General features: G+C 36.9%; 1 protein-coding gene and 1 long non-coding RNA gene across 3 annotated transcripts in view; one reads left to right on the top strand and one right to left on the bottom strand.

The window, feature by feature from the left end:
• The window catches only part of LOC134678305 (uncharacterized), a 154,146-nt gene that overhangs the window by 88,972 nt on the left and 40,324 nt on the right, over nucleotides 1-24,850 (bottom strand). The gene's annotated exons all lie outside the window — the stretch shown is intronic.
• The window catches only part of LOC134678125 (chaoptin), a 63,396-nt gene continuing 52,299 nt past the window's right edge, over nucleotides 13,754-24,850 (top strand). The window contains exon 1 of one of the 2 annotated variants that reach the window (XM_063536586.1): nucleotides 13,754-14,038. The gene's annotated coding sequence lies outside the window, so the exon portion shown is untranslated. The remainder of the gene's footprint in view (nucleotides 14,039-24,850) is intronic. The other variant, XM_063536578.1, reaches the window with a different exon arrangement.

Below are 24,850 nucleotides of genomic sequence, written 5' to 3'. Positions count from 1 at the left end.
TAATCTACACTTATTCGTTCGTACACTGACGCCTGATGCGTGACAATCGTGACACGACAACTACTATTCTTAGAAAATAACTATACTGAAAACACACGCGGCGTGGTCAATGGCTGCGGCCAAGTCTAGCTTCAAACCCGGCAGGAATGCAACCTACGTGCGTTCGCTACAACGCTCCGAATCGTCCTGGGCCGGAAATAGAATCCATCGATATGAAGTTTTACCATAATGAATGTAGTGACATACCATTTAAGTTACGCTTGAGCCTCTAGGAAATTGGCCTACGATTATTGCACACGGCACATGTGAAAGGTGCTTGCACTTGGCGTAAACAAAAAGGTTAATGGAATAGCTCATAATCAGATGTTTCCCTAAACTGTCACTGTAAGTACATAAATGTGAATTAAATAGGTAGGTACCTTAGGGTGGTATTCCACCTGTCCAAATTATTCGTCCAATGTCATTGCGTCTCACTCTTTCATTATGCTCAATGAGAGACTCAATACACATTGGACAAAGAAATTGGATAGGTAGAATACCACCCTTAGACACTTCGTGAAAAATAAACTTGACATTTGTCGCTGACAGATTAACACTTTATAGCTTCTCATCCTTCTTATCCCTAACCTTGTCGGGTTGTAAATAAACCTTACAAGTACTTACAGAACCAAATACAACTTCAGTACCAAGTTGGACAGACAGGCGGAATAAATTAGATTAATGTCTGGATACTAATTAGACCTGTGTGGTTGTTTAAAGCTAAAAATTAATATTAAATATCATGACCAACGGGAAAACTAAATGGTGCAAGCCGATGTTTAGCCTTTTTTTGGAAGTGTAGGTACACATTTATTTATATACATCTTACAAGAAACACATTTTGCTATTTACAAATTAGGTGAAAACTATTATTTACCATGAGATTTTTTCTATTAATACTTACATTGATATATTTCGAATATATTGAAAATGTACACTATGCAAAAGTAACATAAGATTGTACAAGCATAAATAAGCAAGAAACAACAAATTAGATTAGTGTTAGGGTCCTAATTAGACAGGAACCGGGCGTCGCCACTTGAGACTGTCGCAGTCACCTCCGACCCTTTAATTGGCGGCCGAGTTATTATCCAATCGCGCATGAGCGACATGAGCGTCGAATGGCAGGATATGCGCGCGCGCGGGTGCAGGCCACTTTTTCATAACACATTGTTTACTCGATTAACGAAAAAGGTGGAGTAATTGTTTTTCATGTGTCCATTTTTTAGGCAAGCTTAAAACGCTTAATGGATTTTTGAGGTGTCGTCATATTCGTCTTTTAGTTTAGGCCCAAAATAGTTAAAAAGCCCTTTCATTCAATATGTCAAACAATATAGTTTGCAAAACTTTTGTTTTTAATTTTATTATTTATGCACCCCCGAAAAATGGCCGCCAAGTTTAAAATTAATTTATTAAGGTACTCTTTTTGTCACCGACTTATACCTAGGTATTATTACTACATTATGTGTGCTAAATGTCAACTCAATTGGTCTAATAATTTCGGGGCGAATTAGCTATGACAAACGGATAGACCAACAGATACGCGAGTAATAGAGTAATCCAATAAAATAAGGTTCCCGTTTTATTTCTTTTGAGGTACGGAACCCTAAAAACAATGCCGAAGTAAACTATGAAGTGCTAAGGTAATTTAATTTGGCTTTGGATTGCACATCAGGAACTCGGTATTTAAACAATTATCAGACAATTTATTAATTCAAAGGGGACAGCTGCACTAGCGGTCAAGGCAGCTGATGATCTGAGCTCGCGTAATTTCGTATCCACCTATACGTATACCACATATAATAAATGTAGAAACGTTGTTATATCAGGTTATATGTTATGTTAAGCCGACCACTGACTAACAGGCCGCCGGACGATATCGGCCTGTCAGTTAGAACAAAAATTTGACAGCTCCGAACAACTGACCGGCCGATATCGTCCGGCGGACTGTTAGTCAGTGGTCGGCTTGCTTGTGGTCGTATTGTTAACGAACAATTTTTAAGGATCAAGTTCAAAAAGCCACTAAGACCCGTGTTACGTGTCGAACTAAATAAAACTATTACGGGTATTAGAAATACTCTCACAGGCTTTTTTTTGCACGGAATGTACTATAATGTTTGAAAATATTCAAACACCTTTCATTTAATCTAATGTGCTACAGCGCAGCGCCACTCCGTAAACTTATTCAATCGGCGATGTAACTTCCTCCGTAGTTAGACTTATTATCCTTAGTTAAATATTTTAAGTAATGCAATATCAGACAAATATAATAAAATAGTGAAACATTATTATCTGTAATGAACATAAAGTCGATATTAGAGTGAGACAACATTTTCTTTGATACGAGATTGCGAAACATGTTCCAGTTAGTACGATGCAACGCGCGTAATCGGAAGATTCTCTCACAATTGTATGTATTCCCTAAGTCTATAACATATCCTTTCCGTCGTTGAAAGCGATTATCTGTAGTGATTCGAATTATATATTCTATTTCAAAGCAATTAAGGTTGAATTCTATAAGTGTAGGGAGAGTACGTGTGCTACGTTTGGTTAGGGCATGTGCTGTTGTTAAACTTGTGCGACTCGCATGGCGGGGGCAATGGTAATATCTTGTTCATATATTTCTGGATGAGTCCGATGTTCTTTTGCACATCCCATGGTATAATAATATACTCCACCTGGTACTCTCTTCCCGTCATTTCGTGGTCACGTGACTGACACAAGCCGACGTCATCATGCGACAGCGCTATATGATAATATGCGATAGCGCTATATATAGCGGCCATGTTATTGTGACGTAGGCTTGTGTCACTCTGGGAAGAGAAGACCATGTTTTATCATCCTATTGGTGGACAAGTGTAGCCTTGCTAGCCTTGCTTTGCCTTATAGCCATCAAAATGGTCAACTAAGATAAATTCATTACTTGTCATCAACATATTATACCAGTCAGCCGTAAAAACTACTAGCTTAGGTACGAATAAGTTAATATGTTGATGATGGACGCAATTCTAGTGCCTAAGTATTAAAGGATAATATCTAGGAGATCGAGTTTTGCTCAGAAAACATATAATAACTCAAAAAGACGCGTTTTCCCAGAGATAAGACCTAGCTAGATCGATTTTTCGCCCCCATAAACCCAAAAATAGAAAATTTTATCGAAATAGTGAGAGCAGTTTCCGAGATCCCCGAAATATATACATATATAAATAAACAAGAATTGATCGTTTAAAGGTATTAGATTAGATCAAATCCGGGATAACAAGTTAGTACATTCCTTAATTCACGTTCAGGACTATAGGCAGGCGTGGCTCACTCCGCGATTTCGTCGCTTTGCTACAGGTAGCTAAAAGTACATCCGTTCCACCCCAATTTTGGGGAAAGCCATAAGCCGCGCGTGGCGCTGTAGCCACCTAGCGGCCATATCTGTGCTGATCGTAACAGACGCGTTTTGTTAGAGAGTGAGTCTTCTGAACCTAGTACTATTTATTCTGAGCTACCTATAGGTGAAAGGGTTTTCGAGATTGAGAGGTTTTGCGAGAAAGAGCATAGAAACCAATTCGATGTTCGAACTACCCTAAATTTAACATTGTCTGATTATACTTGTCACCTCCGTTTCCACGTTTCTCTAATTCCTTGCGAACTCGACTTCCGTTCCGAGTGTGGCTTCAGCTAACTCGATTTGCGAGCTATACCTAACACAAATTAGTATGGTTTCAGCCACAGGTTCACCCTCGGCCGGTTACGTGACATAATCTATATGACTATAACTACGCGTTTCTAAAGTAGCTAGAGTTACTGCCCGATTCGAATTTTATGAGATACGTCAGTTAATAGATCTAGAAACGATATGGGTTAGATGTGTCAGTATCAAATGTGACGTTTCTTCAAAGTTTCTTTTGTCAAATGTCACTTTTGACACTGACATATCTAATCCATGTCGTTTCTAGATCTATTAACTGACGTATCTTAAAGTTCGCATCGGGCCGTTAGACCAAGAAAAGTCTGCAGCGATTTTGATTTTGATAGTGCTAGTATATATATACCTATAGTCCTCCACATCGATTTCGATGACGGCGACCTCAGCAATCAAGGGATTTTCCTCTTATGAGCTCTTATGTGGCTGGCCAGGCCAAACTTGTTTTTAAAAACTCTGTCACATTCACGGCAGTAGAGATGACCGGCTGTGTTGTATGTATACACGTAGGAGGGCTTAGGCCTTTCCTTGCGTAATTGGCGTTTTACGTCTAGTGTCGCGAGGCGGTTTTCCTCAAACGACTTGATGGATTCAAAGATGGTAGACCGCCAAGATGACCGCTTTGCAGCGAGCTCCTCCCAACGTGCAGGATCGATGGCACACGCGCTTAGGTGACGCTTGAGCACGTCTTTATATCGGAGATATTGACCGCCGTGCTTTCGCTTACCCTCTGCTAATTCTGAGTAGAATATAGCTTTAGGCAAGCGGCGATCGTCCATCCGGAGAACATCCCCACACCACCTCAACTGACGCTGCATCAATAGTGCCTCCATGCCGAACACCCCGGAACGACGCAGCACCTCAGAGTTTGTAATGTTATTTAAACGTCATAATTTCATAGAAGTTTGACGTTTAAAATAACACTTGCACTGCGTTGGCCATGCAAGTGTTATTTTAAAAGTCTAACTTCTAATAATTTAATTTAATATTTTAATTTACACTGACTTAAGTTGGGAGGTTGTACTTTGAAACTTAAAATGAATAATGTATTAAAAATTAAATTATTAAATTTTCACCTAAAGATAAACTTAACGTCAACCTAATTTAGGAAAGCTTGAATAAAGGTAAAGCATGACTATTTGTTTATGTAAACATTTCTTCGCATTTTGTTAGGTCAATAATAATACCTCTTAGGAATAACTATTAAATTATTCAGGTAAGAGCAAAGTTTTCCAGAAACCACAATATTCTTAAAACAAACTGTCTTCCCCAACCATAAATTTCAATTCGAAGCGCCTACCCTTGTTGACGTAAAACGGTAGTTTAGTTTCCTACAAAATTTAAATTATACAAAGGTCGATCCGAGATGGATACAATGGTAAACAGTATTTGAAAGAAGTTGACTCGTTTAACTAATATTAATATCGAGTACCTATTTGAATAAAACTTCGGTTTCTCTTAACAAAATACTAGTTTTGTACTAATTATAATATTGGCTAATGGTCACAGTCACAGGTACCCATTACCCACAGCAAGGAATAGTTACAACGGGAACTAAATACATAGTATCAAGTCCAACATAATTATTATGCTACTTAAAAAACCGTGCGGTTGTAAGATTAACAAGTTATAATAGTATTTTATGCAACAGTTTTATAAGAGGGGTCAAAAAATGTGAGTGGCGTGGGTTACAATGTGAGCCGAAGGCGAACATTGTTAATAAATACTCCATGAGCATTTTTTGACTACTTGTACAACGTTGCATACAATGCTTTTTCTATGAGTAGGCAATATTAAATAAAATACAAAAAAATATAAACAAAATTTTATTTATGAAAATGTCAATGTAAATTTTGGATAGTAGGTATTACTATATGTATGTAGGTCTTGTCTGCGACAAGCACCCATAATACCAGATATTACTGCAACCTGTAACAAGAAAAAGGAGAATTAAATAATATTCAGTTTCAATTAAATAATATTCAGTTTGACGACCAGTCTGGCCTAGTGGGTAGTGACCCTGCCTGCGAAGCCGATGGTCCTGGGTTCGAATCCCAGTAAGGGCATTTATTTGTATGATGATACAGATATTTGTTCCTGAGTCATGGGTGTTTTCTATGTATTTAAGTATTTGTATATTATATATATCGTTGTCTGAGTACCCACAACACAAGCCTTCTTGAGCTTACTGTGGGACTTAGTCAATCTGTGTAAGAATGTCCTATAATATAATATTTATTATTTATATTTAATAATATTAATGCAAAAATATAAAATGTACATAAATATAGCTCGTTGTACTGTGTACCCTAAAAATGTGTATCAAAAAATTTTATAACATATACCAACCTTGCTTAAAAGATAGATCTGATCCGGTGCTTCCAATTAGTCTTTGAAAATACACCAAAGACGTTTTCAGAGAATGACGAAGTTTTGTGCTCCAATCTCCACGCCATGCCACTTCTCATAAGATTTGTCGCATAGGTGCTGAGATTTAGTACTTAGGCAACAAATTTTCGGTCGCTGCTTGTGCTGCAGCGGATATTTCTTCAGGTGTAGAAACAATGTAGTTCTCTTTGTCCATTTTCAACACTTTTTATGAACGCAAAACAAATAGTAACGCAAAGTACTCAAAGAACAAGAAATTACCGGGAAAGGCGGCAAACGAGAAACAAACGAGTAATGTCTATGGTTATGTTTTTTTTAAAGCCGTTACACACTACCGCACCGCACCAGGGTCGTGGTGCTGTAGGGTATAAAAGTATTTTTTATTATGTTGGTAGCAGTTAACTCAGTACAAATTTGTTTCTTTTTTAATAAAAACCGTATGCATTCAATCGTTTGTCACGTTGATAGCAATGTACCGGTATGTGCCACCTGCTACCCTGCACTAGCTTACCGTATCGTAATGTCTCTAAAACGATACAAGCGCTTTTTTGGGCAATAGACTATAGACTTTTAAGGAGTATTAATAATGTACGCCCTTATATGTTCGTTCGTGACTATGTAAATGACAGATAAAAGTACCCGAGTAGAAAAACAAAAGAACGTGATGTGATCACCATACGTCGGACTATAGGGGGCAGTTTGAGGGCAAGGTAAGGTTTACAAAAAAATCTTAACTTACGAGTATCATAATGTACCTAGTATTTGTAACATTGCCGTGTTCATAGAACTTGACATGCCCAGTTAACTCATTTGTTTTGTCCTTTCTCACAGCTGCAATTGTCTGAGTGACGGATAAAGCCAAACGAACTTTTTCGCCATTTTGACTTATGTGTAGTCCAAGTACGTTTATAAATAACGCAGTTAGTTGCTATGATATTTGGAATTTCACATTATAAATACTAGGTACCAAATACTAAGTACAAATACTCGAAAGTGAATTGATTGATTTGCGAACCTTACCTATCATTCTGACATGCCACGAAAATGCCCGCTGGAGTCCGACGTATGGTGATCACTGATCACTATTACATGGGAAAAGCATCTAGGTACTTATAATTAAATTTATCGATATAGGGACTCCCTATCTATCATACATATTGCCTCTGTCTGGTCATAAACATCATCATCATCTCAGCCATAAGACGTCCACTGCTGAACATAGGCCTCCCCCTTGGATCTCCATACGTGCCGGTTGGAAGCGACCCGCATCCAGCGTTTTCCGGCGACCTTAACAAGGTCGTCTGTCCATCTTGTGGGTGGACGTCCTACGCTGCGCTTGCTAGTCCGTGGTCTCCACTCGAGCACTTTTCGACCCCATCGGCCATCTTCTCTGCGTGCAATGTGGCCTGCCCATTGCCACTCCAGCTTGCTAATCCGGTGAGCTATGTCGGTGACTTTAGTTCATCTACGGATCTCCTCATTTCTGATTCGATCACGTAGAGAAACTCCGAGCATACACATCATCATGGACACACACATGAACATCATCATGGTAGCATTATCATGTACTGTTTAAAACCTAGTTACTGCGGCACGAGTCCGCGCAAGATATCGGCAAACTGTCAGAGGTAACTTATGCCTTTATTCGACGTTCTATTAAGAGCAGAAAACTTAATCTTGACTTCTGGAAAACTGCTTGAGATTTGAAAATACTCGATTTATAGCTTGAATTCAAAAGCCCGAATTATCACAAAAAGACTGACTAAGGACCACTTGCACCAGTAGCACCATTCAACTAAACCGGGGTTAACCGGTTAAACCTGGAGTTACCGTTGTTACCAGTACAATTTGACACTGGGTTGACGGTTTAACTAGTTAACCCTGATGGGTCAGTGGGTTGGTGCAAGTGCCGCTAAGTAATGTGAGGAAAAAATTAAGTAAAACTTTGATTGATTGATTGATTGATTGATAATTTAGTGATATGAGTTACACAAACGAGAATCGTCAATGAAAGAATAACTATGTAACCAAAACGTTTTAAACGAATATTTCTTTAGAATCTTTAGAACTTGCTACCCGCAGTGCAGTCTCGACAGCAGGTAATAAATAGTTTGTGTATACTTATTTAACCTACTTCAAAGAATACATACGGACAAAGGTATTCCGGCACGGCGATCAGTTCAAGGCAGCAACTATCGATTTTCAACTTTAAACTTAGTTTAGTAGATGGAAACTTGGAAATAATCGACCGGCGTTTTGCTTAAATTGCTAGGTAACGAGTTTCAGTTACTTACCTACTTGAAAATACAAACTTTCATAATGCATTTTGTAACTTGCGAACTGTACGTTTACAGAGCACTAAAATACAAAATAAACCAAAACACTAATTTGAACATACATTTCAAACATAATGAAACCTGGTTGGAAGTTTTGGAAAGGCAAGGACATAACTGGAAAACGCCTCCGACGATGATGAAGCTGATGACTTGGTGAGGGTGTGAGGGTTGTGAGTGAAGTATTTTTTTTCACCACACCAGCTGGTTAAGGCTCTCTTCCTTATGTTGGCAAGTCTTTAAATAATGATTTTGAAATTTTGCAAGTCTCAGGATCACGGCTTCTACGACAAACGGCCCGTTCCGAACTTTAAGATACGTCAAACATTTGGTCTAGACACGATATGGATCGGATAATTGATTTTTAATTATAAATATTAATTTCTTTTTTGATTTTGATGTAAAATTAAGCATGTGTCTAAAATAGTCGGGAGCAGTTTGTAAGTGGAACACCTATACTGAGATTACTGAGAACTTGCATATTTTGAATAAAATAAGATAAAAATGATTCAGGACGTTTAAACAAAAGTAATTTAACTAATTAATGACTCGCATATCACAGAAAAGATTCCAACTCAGCTCGGTGTCAAAATGTCTTTTGGATACCTAGATGGTGGTCTTCCGTGGAAACTCTTCCAAATGTGAATATTATTGCATGAAAAAAAAAACCGGGCAAGTGCGAGTCGGACTCGCGCACGAAGGGTTCCGTACCAAAATGCAAAAAAACGGAAAAAAAAGCAAAAAAAAAACGGTCACCCATCCAAGTACTGACCCCTCCCGACGTTGCTTAACTTTGGTCAAAAATCACGTTTGTTGTATGGGAGCCCCATTTAAATCTTTATTTTATTCTGTTTTTAGTATTTGTTGTTATAGCGGCAACAGAAATACATCATCTGTGAAAATTTCAACTGTCTAGCTATCACGGTTCGTGAGATACAGCCTGGTGACAGACGGACGGACGGACGGACGGACGGACGGACGGACAGCGAAGTCTTAGTAATAGGGTCCCGTTTTACCCTTTGGGTACGGACGGAACCCTAAAAACGTAATTATTTGCCTTGTTCCCATAAAGTGATAACAGCGACGTAAACTTGATGCACCCAGTGTCAAGCGTAGTTTTCTTAGATCATAAGGCTTTTTACAATGAATGAGATATAATGATGATACCCTGCTTCCTCGCTTTCCTTAATGAGCGACCTATCTGTTACCTGCAACCTAAGTGCCACTTGCATGGGATCACTAACTCGGGGTTAATCAGTTAAACCGATAGGTGATTATCCCTGATAATGACCCAGTTGAGTGTGGACTGTGAAATTGTACTGGAATCCATAGTAACTCCAAGTTTAACCGGTTAACCCCGGGTAAGTGGGATGGTGCACGTAGCGCTAAATAGTATTTCACCTGTCACAGATACGTCATTCTTCCGTTATTATTTATTCAGTAATTAATCAACAGAGTTTACCTTCTCAAATATAATTTGCCGGCGAGTGGTTGTCCTTAATTGCCCCCGTTGCCCCTTCGTCAGTCTAAGCTTATTTCGATATCTTCCGAGCTCGGGGGGGAAGCAGCCATGAACGGATTTACATTTTAATTGTGCAACTTGATCAACTTACGAGCAATATAAGATAATCCTGTGTTTATTGATGTTATAGTGAGACGCAGTGACATAGTTAGGTACCATAATACCATCCGACTATAGTCCAATACTGCATCTATGATCCATAAGTTAAATACTGAAATGTACCATTACCAATGTTCATTTTGATTAAATCTCCCATTTTTGAAATTAATTTGCTACACTGCGTAGTTAAAACTCCAATGTTTGTACGTAGATCCTGTTTTTTTTTCTAAATAAAAACTGCGATTTAAGGTAAGGAGATTAAGGGGTGTTTTTACACAGCACTTAACAGCTGATTTCCACTCAAAAGGTACGCCAAGTACACCTGTACGCCAAGTTTCATTCTTTGTTCTGGCGGGATGTATCTACCTAATTTTACGCGAGCAATTTTATATTTCATTAATAAAAAGCACAAAAATATGTGGCTGGTTAAATACCCATTACTGAGGACAAACGACTGCTAAAGTATGTGCGGAAAGAGTCGTGGAATATATGGTATTCAATAGAGATGCAACGGATAGTTGTTTGGCCGAATACCGGATACCGCATATTCGGCCTGACCATCAGCCGAATATCCGGTATCCGGCCGCCGGATATTCGGCCAGCGGAACTATACCTACATTTCGGTTTTTCAGGTGCGCATTCTGCAGGTTTGACCTGTTTCCTAGTGAACGTTCGCGCGGACTCATTTCTAGGTTCGAAATGAGTGCGCGTGCAAGTCAATAGAATTATTAAATTGTTTTAAAATAATAAACAAGTACGATTATGACCGTGTCTGTTTCCTAAATCCAATTTGTTTACTCCGAAATCAAGCAATGTTACTATCCGGTATCCGGCCGGATAGTAGGTGACTATCCGGTATCCGGCCGGATAGTAAAACAATGGCCGGATATGCCGGATACCGGATAGTAACCGGATATCCGGTGCATCTCTAGTATTCAATACCTACCTTCTACGACCCTTCACTTTCCGCACAGACTCTACCATGTGCTTCAATCGAAGCCTTCTCGATCTATTGTAGGATCTGGAGAAACGTAATGAGTACCTACAGTCAGCAGCAGAAGTTGCTAAGCAGGCGAGGTGTTTAAATAACCTTGATAGTCCTGTAAAGTTGCATTTTGTTTTTAAATAAATAAATTGAAATTGAATTGAATTGAATTGACGCGACTTTATTGTTAAGAGAATATGAGCGTGTGAAAGTAATTTTGAACACCTCGCCCGCTTAGCAAGTTCTGCTGCTGACTGTACGTGCAATCGGGGACCACACTTATATTGGTTCACCTGCGATCTGCAATGCATTGAGAAAGCGAGGGTAACAACATACCTGTGCATATGTATATCTACATATTGTATAGCACAATTAATTTCGCCGTGGCATTACTTTTTACGGACCTCAGCCCCTTGTTTTTATCCGCACCTTTAATTATCGCTTTAGGTGCCCTCTTTTATGTTCCTGTTAAACTGGCACAATTTACAATTTAATTAAATTATATTTTTCGTATGAAATGTCACCTATACCTATATGACTCTATTAATTATTAATACGCGATAAAAACTTTTGTCATTCTATTGTGTAAAATACAGAATAACACGACATTAAGTTATAAGTGGCTATGTGCTTCTAAATATATAGATATTTACAGAAAAGGTATACAGGCAGTAGGTAGCTAATTTAAGTGGGCAAGGTGTTTAAATTGCATTTGCATCCGCCCTAACTCACTTCTGAGAATAACTATTAAATAATAAAAAAAAACGTTATACTTATATCCCAATAATATCCATTATAATATATAATATGTCAAAACTATCTCACGTCATTTTGGAAAAGTACTCATACTCATCAAACTGCTGGATCGATTTCTATCAAATAACCAAGCCTAGCTAAGAACTACTACTAAGGAAACGCGATTTCACGTAAAACAAATCGGATCGACAGATAGACTAGACACACTGACAGACGGACAGACATTGAAGTCGGATCGGGGGTTATTAAAGTAGTCTTCAGATCAATGTTGACTCTACATTAATATAGGTAGCTAAATCAATATTTTGCAGCACGAACGAAATACATGACGCGTATTATATCAGCTAAATATCAGTCAAGTTTACCAAAAACTCGAATGTCATTAAAAATCACGTAATCTCACTGCTAAAACCCAAACAAATCGCGTTCCAGAAATGAAGACGGAACATCGACACGCAATACAATAAAGGATACCACTCCAAATTGATAAACAAATTACGCCCTTGATGAGTTTTATTTCCGCAGACAATGAGGTCTAAATTCCCGTAACCCAAATAGAAGGCCCAGGCCTGGATTGGGAGCTATGATTTTCCAGCAACCGAACCGTGTTAAAATTTCCCTTAGAAAATTTTCGTGACCGTCCTGCCAACTACCAATAGTCACAATATATTGTTTTAAATAATTTCACTTCATGAGATTCTAAACTAATTTAATAATTTTTAAAGATCTTTATTCTTTCTTGCTCAATTGCGAAAAACCAAAAACAAAACACGAAAATTTCCTCCATCCCCAAACGCGCGTTCGTTTGACGTTTTCCCAAAAGTTCGCGTGTTCGCTCTGTGCTGAAGTTAGAAATGGCCGGGCTGGGGGCATAATTGTAATTGCTTGCTATGCGCAGGCTAGTAGAATGGTCAGATGAACCTACACAGGCCCGGTCTGGGGCTACGCGTCGTTGTTACTGACGTGTAGACCACATGTTAGGCTAGTTCGCCTAAGCGTTTGAACTGTCAGCGCTCGGGAAGCAATGAGAATCTACGGATAGGGGTGCGTGGCGGGGAGCGCAGGCTCCAGGGCCACCCGTAACTTACATAACGCGGGGAAAGCGGATGTACAACCCCGGCCATTTGCCTTCTCGCTCGCACTGGGTAAAGGTGCGTGCTGATTGGCGAGAGTTTTCCTTTAATACAGTACTAGGAATTTTCTTCCCCTAGCAACTGTGGTTGTACCTAGTGTGGGGGAATACCTAGTGGGGTAAACATAACTGTTATACGTCAGGAAGCATTAATATTCAGACTTTATAAATATGATAACGATTCTTAGATCAAGACGCTCACAAAACTCGAGTACGAGTGCGATGCATTATGAATTATGAATACTAAATACTTATGATTAAAAGTAGATTTAAGAAAAAAACTACATTTTGTGAATACGTCTATACTTATACATACATGTGTAAGGGTAGAACGTCGTCCCAATAAGTTATATTATAATTTATAGTTAGATATTGTTTCCCTATTTGAACAAGAAACACTTTTACAACGTTTCATAAAGACAGAGAGAAATGGACTCGTAAAGTCAATTTTTTTCATAATTCTGAATAGCTTATTTCTGTGAGACCTCTGGATGCCTATTCAGATAGTATTTTTTGTAATGAAATGGTGGTCAAATAATTGTCACTGCGGACAGGTCAAATCCATAAGAAATTGATAACAATTATAAAAAACCTCTATTCATATTTTATCAAGTTTATTATATCTGAATAGGCCTCCATCAGGAGCAAAGTATAAATCGGTATTCTCTAAACCACTTCGAAGATTATACAATTAAAAAAAATACAGTTCAACCTTTTAATTAAATTACTTATTAAAAAAACAATCGCACCAATCAGCGCGCGGCCTTACCTTCGCTCGCACATGTGCCGATTGCGCTGACATTTACGTAGTGCGCCCCGTGCCGTCGCGTAGCGCATACCGAACGCTGCCGACGAAAACCGAGCGAGTATTAAAAAAACAAGTTCCAAATACAAATGCTTGAAAAATCTTAAAAATAAGGTGCCTAATTTTTTTGTGATTTTTGTTTTTTTTTATTGTGTGTTTGGATGCTTGCGAGCGCTCTCCCTGGGAATTGCTATAGCAACGAATGACGTCAAGTTCAGGGTTGGTGCATTTTCGTTCAATACAAGTTTCTGAGATTTTCATCCGACCAGTCGCCGAGGATTTGAGGTAAATAATATTTATAACTATCATACAATTAGTCTATTTATAAACACGCTTTGATTATTTTGATAAATGCTAATTAAACAAGATTAATATTATCATTAATTAATATAAATTGTCCATTTGGGAAAACAGCCAAAGGAAAGGAATTTAATATCCTATTTTATTAAGGGTTGCGTGACCCATTTCGCTTGAGATATTTATTAGATTTAAATATTCGGGTCGTGGCATATTGATGAGACGAAACAGATTTTAAGCAGTTTGTATTCTTGGAGAAATCCGAATATAGGTGACTTATAAGAAGAAATAAAATATTTATAATAAATTTCATGTATGGTAACATAATAATTGAACCAATACACGGTATTGTTTTGATAAGCAACTGTGTTATTTTGCGCGCGAAAATACCTCCATACATTAGACGAATTAATGTTTTTAAATTCGGTAGTAAAGTATAGGCATATACATTGGATGGTTCCGGAGTACCCTCCCATAGAAAATGGACCAGCCAAAATGTATGAAACATCCAAATTTTTTTTCGCAGTATTTCGGGGTTAGGTCCAATAGTAAAAGTTGCTCAGTATAATCCCAAAACCTCCCTGGCAACGGGAATGCAGTTATTTTATAGCCACCCTGTATAATTTTTATTCATTGACTTTTATAACGTCGTTCTGAGTACAGTAGATATCACTGACGTGTGAAATACGTCCCATATACATACAATATTCACACAGACCTAGAGATAGAGCCTCCCGTGGGACCTATGTATATGAATATCACGAAAAAACACCGCTGTTATCTCTATAGAGACAGTAACGTAACGTATACGTATCGGACACTTTGACCTCTTGTGGTGTGGAATGGCTATTTTTTTGTATTTTCTTCTTTTGGGAAAAGTTTTTTAGTATGATCATCATCAATCAACTTCATCGTTTTCGCTCGCGCATTCGCTCATCATTTCAGATTATTAGCCAGGAACATTTATAATAGACTTAAATTCCGCATCTTTGTATGTATTTCATAAATAACTGTTATAATTTATACCTACGCATTTCTCAATATTTTCTCATCTCCGATCGTACCTCCATACTCTCACATATGGCAAGGTAGGTATTCGCAGTTAATTGATGAATTAGGCGTGATTCATACGTGTTTACTACTACGAGTATGTAGTTACTAGGTTTGATGCTGATGACGTGACAATTTGCATTACTAATTATTTTCCTATTCCTTGTAAATCTGAAATGACTCACCGTTCAAATATTGATATCAAATAGAAATATGTACATTTATTAATGGGTGTAGACATTACAATTATACCTTAAAAAGTTTAAAATTTAAATTGGTACTCGTATTAATAAGACTATTACGTTCTGTAATTAATTAGAAATTAGTTTTTTACACAGAGTTTAGTTTTCAGGACTCCTAAGTCTCTTAACATAAGCAGTTATATTAGTATTTTGGTAGGTACTTTACTATATTTAGTAAAAAATGCGAGCAATGTGTACTTTAGCTCGACACCACAGTCATTTACTCTGCTCATTAGATAGGTACTTATTACATTTACAAAACATTACGTTAGAACCCAGTTTTAAAATCAATAGGTGGATTAGTCCAGTTGAGGAAAGCCATTAGTTACTATTTATTTATTTGTACTTCTATAAGCGGTCTGGGGACGGTTTTGTAGACGCCCCAACTCGTCGCACGCATCTAACTTTAAGACTAGACCAGTATAAATGCGCCCTCGATTACCCAAAGCTGTTACGCATCTCTAGGTCTCAGATATAATAGTTTTCCTGAGACGCTTCCTGCCTGTGCTAGTCAGTAGTGATAACATGGCCTGGGTGAACTAAAAAACATTAACTTGACGGCCCACTTGGCAAATCGTTTGTTACGATACTGCCAAGTGGAGGTCGACCATTTAAACTGGGACAAGAACTTTATTTAGTTGTAAACCAATAAGTGCATGCCATCATATTTTTTTGTGAGCCGTGTCAAGATAATACATTTTGCTTATTAATCTGTAATGATGTATTAAAAACGTTTGGTGGACATAAATAAATGTTCGCACATACCTATGTAAACTTTCAATATTACCTAGAGTTAGACCAAGACAAGTCTGCAACGATATTGATGGCCTCAATTCATTCTCTACCAGTCAACTATTACCTATACTAAATAGAGACAGTCCGGTGCAGTTGGGTTGATTTCAAATAAGAACACGCTATATATTTTCCTGTTTAACTTCCAGTATCGTTACCAGAAAATGCCATTACCAAACTACTTAGTACTCGTAAGCCACTGTGTTGAAGGGGAAAATTCAATTGATATTCTCCCCACGTGCCACTATTGTTGTCTTCTGCAGCGGTATGGGCGCGAGCTTCTTGCCTCTTTGTAATACTATCACACCGTTCAATACTTACATAAACTTTCAATTTTTCCAAGTGGATAAACATCTACGTCTAAAACATTTTGCTCTCTAGCTCGAGGTAGTCTGGGTTGAAATGGCATTGTAAACAAAAACCTAGGAGCCATTTACGGTGAATTGGTGTACCAGATTGATTAGTAGGTGTAACATTGATTCAAAACGCATCTTATACAATGTAGTTAGTTATATTAGGCATTTTCCGCAAGTCGACAACCGTTGTGCCTATTTTGCGTTATACAGCATTGTTTGTTTAGTAGGTACCTACCTATATTTGTATTATACTTATTTATTAATCTTGTTCCTATTATTAAATATATACAGTTTATCACATTTATGAATGTTTTAACCAGTATTAGCGGTTGATAGTAGTAAAACTATCAAGGCCTATTGAATTATCTAGGCTTAGCAATAAATCAAGACTTCAGCCACATAGTGGAAGCAAATCTGTGTGCTAAACCGGCTGTAGCTTGAAATACAGTGGCTACAACCAAGCAATTATGATCCCTATGTACACGTCTTAAAAACTAATTTGCAAGGTCTGGTGTGCGGTTCTAATATACCAATAAGAATAACTGACCCTTCTAATAGATATTTTGCACTTGCAGAGTTGCACTTTATGTAATGACCTGTTATATGAACATAAAATAACTTTACACTACCTGCGCTGACCTCATTTCGTATTTTGTTTATGTTTACATAAATAATAACTATTTCGTATTTATTGCACACCACATATTGACGCATTTCCTTTGAATAGACAAACAATGCATTGACATGAAACCTCTTTGATTGCTAAATCACAACAAGTTTCTTTTTTTAAGATCGCTTTGCAATTGTTTCGAATTAATTACATATTTTAATGTCAAAAAACTTTAATTTACCTGTACAATTATTTTTTAACAAATTAACTTTATTAAATCATTCACTAGGAATTTTTAACTTTGATTCCTCTACTAAACTGCACATAATAGTCAGGAAGAAAATGAAACCATGCAAGATATAGCTTAAAAACGCATCGGAATTTTACACGCCACGCCAATTCAATAGTAAGCTCGAATAGCTTCCCATACAAGTTGCCATAATGTTGTAATAACATTAGTACAGCCTCCAAGAGCCAAAAGTGCATGCTCTTCTGCCAAGCTAGATTAGACTTTATCTAGTTGTAATAAAGACATAATCGTGGTTCTAGCGGGACTGGTCTAATACTAGAGATTTTCTTCGCGAGGTCTACGTTGCGTAAGCTACGTTGACACAGTTTCGATGGTGAGGTGGGGCCTACCATAACAAATAGTAACTTTCTGGCTTGAATGAAACACATACTTAATATGTATTTTGTTTACATTTTTTGTACAATTCACATAGACTTTTAAGGTTATTTAAGTATACTACAAGAGTTAAAACCTATCTACATTCCATACATAATATATTTATATGTTGCAATCGAGTATTTATCACGTAGGCTTGAAAGTTTAAGGCAATAGGCATGTATTATAGTAAGAAAAATTGTCATCTATGAACTATGACTGATTAACTGTTACGGAGATGATTTCTGTCTACTCTACACAAAGAAGGTTCGGTGACGCTCATGTGACTTCTGAGGAATCACTAATCACCACAGAGGTGAAATTATTTGTATGTCATCTTTATACATAAGTATACATATAGCGTCACATGGCCCCAGTAAGGGTAAAGGCCTCCGCCATCAGTTTCCATTGTTTCCTGTCTTGCGCTTTCAAGATCCAGTCTCTACCAGCTTTCTTTTGAATTTCGTCTATCCAGCGTTCTTTTGGCTTCCCTCTGCTCCTCTTACCAGTATAATTAGTCTATAATTATTTAATTGTTATATAACTGTTTAATTTGTATTTATTTAATATGTTCAATTATGTTTTAACTATGTAGTTACGTGGCAATAAAGGCTTTTTTATTTTATTTATTTATTATACATATAGCTATTAATTACCTTTTATTATACTTTTTATGTGAAGCTAACATTCGCTTGAGGTACATACCTCAACATGTGAAATTCCCCACGCACTTTTACTATCGCTACCATCGAACAGGCCAAGTTGGCGGCACGAGTGCACATTAGTATGCTCGATTTCTTTAGTGGGGACCGAAAGCTAGCCGTTTATAAACAAGCCGTAAAATATGTGGAAAACGGAAAACGTGCGCGAAACTACATTCCAAACCAGTTACTGGCTAGTGGTTTTGCCAATCTGAATACAATTTATGAATTTACTGAATACCAAAATAACTAGCATGTCATTATAAAATTATAGATATTTAAGAAAACAAGAGTAACATTGACAACAACGATTTTTTATCTAATTAGTTATGTCTTCTGTTTGTTTTTGTATTATTTTGATTCTTATTATTAAAATAAGTTATTAATATCTGTACATCGGTCTCAATCAAAATTTATAAAGCCCACCTGATGGTAAGCGGAAACTGTCGCCTAAGAAAGGCTGCAACTACAACTGTAATTTGGCATTTACAAACCTAACTCATGTTAGTCAACATCGTCTTAGGACTGACCTTTAAAATTTAACCAAATAAAAAACAAAAGTGTTCTACAAAATCAACCAAACCAGTTTAATAGCTAATAGTGGTTATAACTTCGACCGTTCCTTACGTCATCCCCGGCTTTACCTTCTCACCGCCGCGTCAGCATAAGCAAGTAAAAGTGAAATCATTCCGATCCAAGTAGCCACGTCAAATTAAGCCGAAATTGGGCAAGCTGCGGAAATAATTCGTGTAGTTTTGAAAATTGGTACAGGCATACCTTGTGGTGTCTAGATAAACATACTAAAAGTCCTCGAGGGTAGGGGGTGTGCTGGGGATGTAGAGGGGGGTTGAAGGTACCTTTTTTCATATTTTTGCTCATATCTCGAAAATGTGTACGAATTGCATTATAATTACTTCGGACCAAAGTTTTAACATAAAATTTACTACAAATTTGATTATGTTTATTTTTACTCTGTGATCAATACTTTAGGAGCTACAGGCTGTTAAAGTTAAATAAGAGATAAAAAATAGACGGTTTAAAAAAACGTCGTATTTTCATAATTGTTCATCATAAATAAAAATTTTAATTGAGATTAAGCAAGCTAAATGACCTGCTGATAAAATATAAAAAAACCGGCCAAGAGCATGTCGGGTCATGCTCAGTGTGGGGTTCCGTAGTTACCCGTCCGTCAAAATATACTATTTGCAAAAACTCAAAAACTGCTTAATCGATTAGGTTCGCTATATTTTTCTCTGAAAGTCTTTACTAAGCTTTACTTTCACGATTTTTTTCATATTTTTTGGACCCATGGTTCAAATGTTAGGGGAACTAAAGTGGAAAACACAACTTTTTTTCTTTCAGATCGATTATTTCCGAAAATATTAAGCAGATCAAAAAATGGTTCTCAAAGACCTGTATTCGTTTTAAAAGACCTATCCAACGACACCCCACACTATAGGGTGGAAGCGAAAAAAAATTTCATCCCCTTTTTAATGTACGGCAGCCACCCTAAAAAAATATTTTTTCTAATTTATATTTTACAACTTTGCCAGCGTAGCTGATTTATATATTCGTGTCAAATTTAAACATGAAAACTAGAAAAAAAATTTTTTATGGTGGTTGCCCTACATTAAAGTGGGGATGAAATTTTTTTTCACTTCCACCCTATAGTGTGGGGTGTCGTTGGATAGGTCTTTTAAAACGAATAAGGGTCTTCAAGAACCATTTTTTTATCAACTTAATATTTTCGGAAATAATCGATCTGAAAGAAAAAAAGTTGTGATTTACCCCTTAGTTCCCCTAATTTTTGAACCATGGGTCCAAAAAATATGAAAAAAATCGTGAAAACATAACATAGTAAATACTTTCAAGGAAAAATATAGCGAACCTAATCGGTACAGCTGTTTTTGAGTTATGGCAAATAGTCTATTTTGACAGACGGGTAACTACGGAACCCTACACTGAGCATGGCCCGACATGCATATGGCCTATTTTTTTATATTTTATCAGCAGGTTGCTTAGCTTGCTTACTCTAAGCTAATTTTTTTATTTGTGATGAACAATTACAAAAAAACGACGTTTTCTTAAACCGTCTATTTTTTATTACTTATTTAACTTTAACAGCCTGTAGCCCCTAAAGTATTGATCGCAGAGTAAAAATAAACATAACCAAATTTGTAGTAAATTTTATGTTAAAACTTTTGTTTTAAGTAATTATAATGCTATTCGTACAGATATTCGAGATATGAGCAAAAATATGAAAAAAAGTACCTTCAACCCCCCTCTACACCCCCAGCACACCCCCTACCCTCGAGGACTTTTAGTATGTTTATCTGGACACCACAAGGTATACCTGTACCAATTTTCAAAACTACACGAATTATTTCCGCAGATTTTTCTAATTTGCTTAGGCTAACCTTGTCACAGTGACAATAGTATGAGGTCTCTAGCGAGTTATTCATATTGATTATCACTGTGACAAGGCACGAAATGGGTCATAAATTAAAATCTTCGACAGTACTTTCAACACCTTTCTACCTATTTAAAATTGAAACATGTCAGAGTTACTACTAGTTAACTAACTTAGTTGGCGCGATGACCCAAAATTAGTCATCAGAGTTTTTTTTTCGTTCTGATGTCAAAGAACTTGAGACTTACCTAATTTAAGGTGTTCTGGAAAAAAGCCTTCCTCATCTCTCAAGTCGGTTAAAATTCTAGTTTTTCGTTTCATGAAAACAGATGATGTAGGTAATTTTATATATGTATAGAACAAGCTGACAATTATGTTGCTCCAAAATCTCCGTTAAAATATTGCTTCTCCATCTAAATTTATCACTATTTCTACAAAAAGGTCGATTGTAATAACCAGAGTTCACGCTGCGCGGCGATCTCAGCCTGTTTTTCACCAAATAACCCTTAGCCACGTCAAATTAAGCCGAAATTGGGCAAGCTGCGGAAATAATTCGTGTAGTTTTGAAAATTGGTACAGGCATACCTTGTGGTGTCTAGATAAACATACTAAAAGTCCTCGAGGGTAGGGGGTGTGCTGGGGATGTAGAGGGGGGTTGAAGGTACCTTTTTTCATATTTTTGCTCATATCTCGAAAATGTGTACGAATTGCATTATAATTACTTCGGACCAAAGTTTTAACATAAAATTTACTACAAATTTGATTATGTTTATTTTTACTCTGTGATCAATACTTTAGGAGCTACAGGCTGTTAAAGTTAAATAAGAGATAAAAAATAGACGGTTTAAAAAAACGTCGTATTTTCATAATTGTTCATCATAAATAAAAATTTTAATTGAGATTAAGCAAGCTAAATGACCTGCTGATAAAATATAAAAAAACCGGCCAAGAGCATGTCGGGTCATGCTCAGTGTGGGGTTCCGTAGTTACCCGTCCGTCAAAATATACTATTTGCAAAAACTCAAAAACTGCTTAATCGATTAGGTTCGCTATATTTTTCTCTGAAAGTCTTTACTAAGCTTTACTTTCACGATTTTTTTCATATTTTTTGGACCCATGGTTCAAATGTTAGGGGAACTAAAGTGGAAAACACAACTTTTTTTCTTTCAGATCGATTATTTCCGAAAATATTAAGCAGATCAAAAAATGGTTCTCAAAGACCTGTATTCGTTTTAAAAGACCTATCCAACGACACCCCACACTATAGGGTGGAAGCGAAAAAAAATTTCATCCCCTTTTTAATGTACGGCAGCCACCCTAAAAAAATATTTTTTCTAATTTATATTTTACAACTTTGCCAGCGTAGCTGATTTATATATTCGTGTCAAATTTAAACATGAAAACTAGAAAAAAAATTTTTTATGGTGGTTGCCCTACATTAAAGTGGGGATGAAATTTTTTTTCACTTCCACCCTATAGTGTGGGGTGTCGTTGGATAGGTCTTTTAAAACGAATAAGGGTCTTCAAGAACCATTTTTTTATCAACTTAATATTTTCGGAAATAATCGATCTGAAAGAAAAAAAGTTGTGATTTACCCCTTAGTTCCCCTAATTTTTGAACCATGGGTCCAAAAAATATGAAAAAAATCGTGAAAACATAACATAGTAAATACTTTCAAGGAAAAATATAGCGAACCTAATCGGTACAGCTGTTTTTGAGTTATGGCAAATAGTCTATTTTGACAGACGGGTAACTACGGAACCCTACACTGAGCATGGCCCGACATGCATATGGCCTATTTTTTTATATTTTATCAGCAGGTTGCTTAGCTTGCTTACTCTAAGCTAATTTTTTTATTTGTGATGAACAATTACAAAAAAACGACGTTTTCTTAAACCGTCTATTTTTTATTACTTATTTAACTTTAACAGCCTGTAGCCCCTAAAGTATTGATCGCAGAGTAAAAATAAACATAACCAAATTTGTAGTAAATTTTATGTTAAAACTTTTGTTTTAAGTAATTATAATGCTATTCGTACAGATATTCGAGATATGAGCAAAAATATGAAAAAAAGTACCTTCAACCCCCCTCTACACCCCCAGCACACCCCCTACCCTCGAGGACTTTTAGTATGTTTATCTGGACACCACAAGGTATACCTGTACCAATTTTCAAAACTACACGAATTATTTCCGCAGATTTTTCTAATTTGCTTAGGCTAAAGCAGTTATCCAATCAAACGATCTTAGCTCCTCCATGACGCGGAACGCTAGGCGCTGACCCACAAAACACAGCCATGCGTTCTATGAACGTGCGAGTCGCGCTCGCGTCCTACTACGGTCTAGTATAAGGTGTTCTTGAGATCCGTAACAAAGATGAGTGCTTGGATAGCGCGCTTATACTGGTTTGCTAATAAACCGTACACGGTAAGCGATTGGATGAATACCTTTACAATGCATTCCCGTACCAAGTACCTACACCACCTGTACCATTGTTAGTGTGATATCTCAATGCGCTTTGTTATTATAGAACTTGAGGTCATACTTATACTGGAATAGAAGCGATGCGCTCATATTTGTTAGTAACAGTGTAGACATTTGTCTTTAATGCAAATACCGAAGGTGTGCCATAACAACACGTGTTAGGGGTCGTTTCTCAAAAAGTTGGCACCGCCACCTGTAAATAGGTTTATGTTAGAACTTTTTTTTCGTTATGTACTATTTTTATATATAAAAAATTAATACATATTTAGAGAGACTTTTTACACAGAGGCCTAATACTTTGAAAAAGATTTAATAAATATTAATTACAAAAAAAAATATTGTAACTACGTTTATCCGTTAACCTGCCGTGTCCCAACGCGAGGTACTGATGTTCCGAGCTATGAAAACCACACAAAATATTAACTTAATTTAACGGCATTACCGTATTTTATTAACATATATCCTTAACTTTTAAAGTATTACTATCGCATAACAATATTATACTTATATTTTAAGTTATTCGGCTTCAAAGTTTGTCCAAGGCAATTCTTAACAGTCACCTGGCGCGTCACGTTCACGACGATTGTATAACCCCCACCGCACCTTTCCCGTCTCACTCCGCACGAGCTGAAGCCGTCACTCATCAGCTATCACCTGGTAGGACGAAGACGTGGTTATTGTGCTTCGCAAATAAAACACAAACGACAAAGTATCGGAAATTGGAGTTTGTAATGGGTAAGTACTCTTTATCCTGGAGTCGATATCTTGCTAATTATGTAACCTATCGCATTACTATCAAGATATGTAACGTAAACTATAGTTTAGTTTTATATGCCTAAGTATGGAGTTCATCAAGCTAATACATTTTGTGTATTCGTGATATAACTGCCATTTTCCCCATCACCTGCATATCGTCCACCTGGCTAAAACTGCCAGGTGGATAAGATTTTGCGGCAGGTTAATGTCACTGATACCACAACTAATACTCGTAACTATATAATTATATAGCGGTTATATCGCTTTTGTGTGTTAATTTAGGAATAAAAACTATCCTGTCTGTTAAAGCTGCATATTATTGAAATTTTTGTACTTTTGTCTTAAGTCTCGTTAACCTGTCCAAAAAAGTCAGGTGAATGATGCAATGGCAGGTGAACGAAGCGTCATTCACCTGCCATATGACAGGTGATCGATAATTATTTAAAATCCACGTTACATATACTCAAACTAGATTTGTGACGTCCCACGGGAAAAGGTACCTTATGAGGGTTTTTAGTTTTAGACATATATTATAATGTTTTGTAAAAAGTATAAGTATATGCAGATTAGTCCCGTTCTTGTCAAAACCCAGTTCTGATGATGGGATCTATGAAGAATCGAGGGAACTCCTCAAATCTTAAAGGCATACATATAGTGATTTTTGTGTTTTTATTTACAAATCAAGCATATACATTCACAAAAGTGACATTGGATGAAGTGGAACTGCTGATGAA

This window comes from Cydia fagiglandana, chromosome 2, assembly GCF_963556715.1.
Source record: "Cydia fagiglandana chromosome 2, ilCydFagi1.1, whole genome shotgun sequence".
In the NCBI taxonomy this organism is placed as follows: Eukaryota; Metazoa; Arthropoda; class Insecta; order Lepidoptera; family Tortricidae; genus Cydia; species Cydia fagiglandana.
The sequence above is the reverse complement of the archived record's forward strand: the minus strand, read 5'-3'. Positions and strand labels throughout refer to the sequence as shown.